Raw genomic sequence first — 5,434 nt, 5'->3', positions numbered from 1 at the left:
AAAAAAAAAAGTATATGGAGGTAGATTTGTGTCTTTATTACTTTATTATTCAATCAAAAAAAGTTGCTTCACTAAAAAAAAGTCACTTCAATCCCAAAAAAAAATGCGTTTGAATGCAAAAATAAATTTGAAACTCAAAAAAAATGCACGTGAAAGCTATTTTTCTTTGATTTTTTTCTTTTTGATTGGAGTCAAGTTTTTTTTTTTTTTTTGATTGAAGCAACTTTTTTGATTGAAGTAATGTTGATTTGTGTTTGGGCCAAATTTTGGCTTGGACGTTTCTGTCTTTATTATTCAATCAAAAAAAAGTTGCAATAAAAAAAATATACATTTTCAAAAAGAAAAATCACTTTAATCAAAACAAAAAATTTTTAAAAAATCAAACAAAGCGTTTTTGAATGTAGAAAAAATTGAGATGGAAAAACTTGCATTTGAACACTTCATTTTTAATTAAAAAATGTTTTCTTTGATTGAAGCAATCCTTTTTGTGTTTGGGCCATATTATGGGTAGAACATTTGTGTCTAAATCATTCAATCCCAAAAAAAGTTGCTTCAATCAAAAAAAAAAAAAAAAAAATTCAATCAAAGAAAAACAACATTTGAAAAATACAATTGCCCTTTCCTCTAATTTTTATTTTTAAAAACTATATTAAAAAAAAAAGCAAATGACCGTCTAAGGTGCTAGTCACATGATCTGTTTGAAAAATGATTTTGACATCCGCTTATGGGTAGAAGGTCCACGATTCGATTTCCATACTAATGCAGTGCATTTCTTTGCCATTGTTCAACCAAAATTGATAGGTGTCAGTTCCAGCTTATACTTATTAGCAGGGCTGAAAGTGACCAGAATTTCTTGCCAGAACTCCCTGAAATGAAGGTCGCTACGGAGCCAGAATTTTTTTTTTTTTTTTTTTTTTAAGGTGGTGATGGTGGTGGGGGGTGTTGGTCAAACCTCCTCAAACCACTGAAATGCAGAGAAAACTACTTTTGAAACAGTTATGCCAAAAACACACACAAAAAATGGTTTTACACATGCATTACACTACTGCATTGTATATACTATCACAATGCAAACGTGAGAAATTGATTTTCATTCCAAATTGTATTTTTCAACTAGAAACGGCAATTTCTTGAGAAATTACTCTGGGTCTTTGCTGTGTGGAGCAGTGGCGCCTCCAGAAATTTTTAATAGGGGTGGCCAGATGGGGCCACTTAAAATCTTGGGGTGGCCAAAACTAAAAGCCATAATTTCAGGTTTTCATTATATTATTGCAGTAAAAAGGTCAGGGGGGAAAACTATCAGAATGACTTAAGGCTACTGATATACTTTGGTGTATAGTGTAATATTTGATGTTACTAATGATTTAATGTGCATAGTCCATAACTGTCCAGTCAACATTTTGAGTTCCACAACAATTCTGGTTTTATTGTGTTATGTATATATTAGGCATAAGGTGTACATTTAACTAGGGCTGTCAAACGATTAAAATTTTTAATCAAGTTAATCACAGCTTAAAAATTAATTAATTGTAATTAATCGCAATTCAAACCATCTCTAAAATATGCCATATTTTTCTGTAAATTATTGTTGGAATGAAAAGATAAGACACAAGACGGATATACACATTCAACATACTGTACATAAGTACTGTATTTGTTTATTATAACAATAAATCCACAAGATGGCATTAACATTATTAACATTCTTTCTGTGAAAGTGATCCACGGACAGAAAGACTTGTGATTCTTAAAGGATAAATGTGAGTTTGTTTTGTATATTGTGACTAAATATTGCCATCTAGTCTATTTGTTGAGCTTTCAGTAAATGATACTGTAGCGACTTAACTGTTCTGTTCAAATGCACGATGGGAAGTGGTGCAACCATGACTGTGTGTGGTGGCTGCAAATGCTATATCTTCTCTGCGTTGGGTACACTACAGGGTGTTAAGAAAAAGATCAACTCCTGTCATTTGTCCTCACGTCGCTTCCCACAATATTTATAGTTACTGTGGGAGAGATGACAAAGCTTTCGCCAATTAAAAGCATGGCCCCAATGAATGCTTGTATCTACTCCACTCACTTGACACTGCCTTTTATCTCTGTATATAAGTAAAACGGCGCGATTGTAGGCTGTTTGTGGCAATGCGTGAGTGAGTCGTACCGCGAATGCGTTAATAGCGATAAATATTTTCACGTGATTAAAAAAATTAATTACCGCCCGTTAACGCGATAAATTTGACAGCCCTACATTTAACAAAAGAAAATAAATGCATTCATTTGGGATGAAATGCATAACTGATGCTACAACAATCTAACGATATACTGGCAAGTGGGGTGGCCAACCAATTTATAGGGGTGGCCGTGGCCACCCCTGGCCACCCCCTGGTGGCGCCACTGGTGTGGAGATACAGATCTTAACCCCGCCCAGGTTGGTTTGGAGACATTTCAGGGACAATATCGTGTCACTTCCTGTTGATTTTGGGACATTTGGGTGACACGTCCTGGTCATAAGAAGAAATCGGACAAAACGTTGGACAACGCAGGTTCCACCCGATGCTAGAACTTGTATTGTGACTGCCAGTCTCTGTGCGGCATCAACAGTCGGACAGACCATCTCCGCAACCGTCACCTGCGCCGCAACATTTGTATGATCAACATTTGTTGTTCAATGTTGATAAGCTGAAGATCCACATTCAAGCGTTCCATCTCTGTTGGCATTGTTGTGTGACCGGAAAAAACTAGAGGAAGTCGACCAGAGTCCCCCAAAACCGTACAAACACAATGCCGCACCCCTCTAGTGGCTTGGCGGTGAATTACAGAGCAACGCATTCACTTCCCGCAGAACAATCGAATGCTTATTGACGCCGTAGTCGCTACGCAGAAGTATAACTCAGGCTTTAGTCATATTTTAGTCATCTCAAAAAGTGTTTGTCTTTGTTGCCGAAAGTTTGACTGATACCGTCTAGTTTTAAAAATATTTTTGTCTGAAAAAAAAAAAACTATAAAAATAAATAAACTACGGCTGTCAAGCGATTGAAATTTTTAATCGAGTTAATTACAGCTTAAAAATTAATTAATCGTAACTAATTGTAATTCAAACCATCTATAAAATATGCCATATTTTTCTGTAAATTATTGTTGGAATGGAACGGTAAGACACAAGACGGATACATTCAACATACAGTACATAAGTACTGTATTTGTTTATCATAACAATAAATCAACAAGATGGCATTAACATTATTAACATTCTCTTAAAGCGATCCATAGATAGAAAGACTGGTAGTTCTTAAAAGATAAATGTTAGTACAAGTTATCGAAATTTTATATTAAACCCCTCTTAATGTTTTCGTTTTATCAAAATTTGTAACATTTTCAATCAAAAAATAAACTATTAGCTCGCCATTGTTGATGTCAATAATTACACCATGCTCACTCATGGTACTAACCCATAAAATCAGTTGGACCCAAACGCCAGCAGAGGGTGCCAAACACCAAAAAACAAGTAATAAGCGAACATTACACTATACTGTCATTTTAGTCCGTTTGAGCGGGGCATGTGCGTTAATTGCATCAAATATTTTTACGTGATTAATTTAAAAAATTAATTACCGCACGTTAACGCGATAATTTTGACAGCCCTAAAATAAATGTTTCCAATTATTTTGAATAAACATTGACAGACGAGCACCTATTGTAGTGTCCATCTTCAGTTTAGTTCTACTAGTGTTATGTATGTATGTTATACTCTAACGTCGTTATGAACAACACTGGCAACAACAAACATGAACAATGTGACGTCCCCCATGGTGGGTTATCACTCACCATTGGGGTCAAGAACATTTGGATGAACAACAAATCGCTCTTGTTTGCTCTGTTAACAAACTCACTGTTAAACGTTTTGAAACAAAGTCCAATTCTCTTTCCTGTTCCAACAGAAAACTGCATTTGAGAATTTCAGAAAACTGGATGATCAGGGAATAAATTGCCATTAAAGTTTGTCACCAGAGTTTTGACTCGAAGGTTTTTCAAAATACAAGCAGTTCCTTGTCCAAATTTTATGGCTGGAGATGAGAGCAAAAATTGGAGCTACCAGCACGCTTCGTATTTGCGTCAAACATCAAAACATTAGGGCTGTCAAAATTATCGCGTTAACGGGCGGTAATTAATTTTTTTAATTAATCACGTTAAAATATTTGACGCAATTAACGCACATGCCCCACTCAAACAGATTAAAATGACAGAACAGTGCAATGTACACTTGTTACTTGTGTTTTTTGGAGTTTTGTCTCCCTGTGCTGGCGCTTGGGTGCGACTGATCTTATGGGCTTCAGGACCCATGAGCAGGGCTGGCCCAGCCTATAAGCAGACATGTAGCTGCTTAGGGTCCCTGACCACTAGGGGGTCCCCAATCTGGCAATTGTTTAATTTATATTCTATTTTGTTTACTACAGTTTGCTTTATTTGACTTTTGTGCTTGAAAAAATAAAAGTTCTCCCTTAACTTCTTTCTTTCCTCTTAAGTACTGACAATCATTTGGGGTGAGAAGTTTGAAGAATGCAGTGCAACAAAATCTGATTAATATACAAAATATGGACGCATGGGTTGGATTACATGTATGGGTTTCACAGTACACTGTGACGAAATGGTGGGCCAAAAATATGGGCCCCTTTGCATTATTTTGCTTAGGGCCCCCAAATGGCCTGGGCCGGCCCTGCCCATGAGCATTGTGTAATTATTGACATCAACAATGGCAGGCTACTAGTTTATTTTTTGATTGAAAATTTTACAAATTTTATTAAAACGAAAACATTAAGATGGGTTTTAATATAAAATTTCTATAACCTGTACTAACATTTATCTTTTAACAACGACAAGTCTTTCTATCCATGGATCGCTTTAACAGAATGTTAATGTTAATGCCATCTTGTTGATTTATTGTTATGATAAACAAATACAGTACTTATGTACCGTATGTTGAATGTATATATCCGTCTTGTGTCTTATCTTTCCATTCCAACAATAATTTACAGAAAAATATGGCATATTTTATAGATGGTTTGAATTGCGATTAATTGCGATTAATTTATTTTTAAGCTGTAATTAATTCGATTAACATTTTTTAATTGTTTGACAGCCCTACAAAACATTGCTTTCCTTATGCAAGCTGAGCGCAAGCAAGCCCAGATTCCTGTTCCTTGTGATTTGTGATAGTGTTGCACCGATACGGTTCTGTTACGGCACTCAAATGAAGTCATCGGAATGGATGATTGCTACGAAATACCATGCCGACGTTGTGCAATAGAGATCTGGTTTTAACTGTTTGTTTCCCTAACCAAGATGGCCGCCAGCTACGCACAAAAAAAGGAGAATTTGTTTTCCTACCCATGATAGACGGCCAATCATCCTTCCGCTGTGAAGTTCAACAAGTTTG

The sequence above is a fragment of the Corythoichthys intestinalis genome, chromosome 14 (assembly GCF_030265065.1).
Source record: "Corythoichthys intestinalis isolate RoL2023-P3 chromosome 14, ASM3026506v1, whole genome shotgun sequence".
Lineage (NCBI taxonomy): Eukaryota > Metazoa > Chordata > Actinopteri > Syngnathiformes > Syngnathidae > Corythoichthys > Corythoichthys intestinalis.
This window is presented reverse-complemented; position numbering follows the sequence as displayed.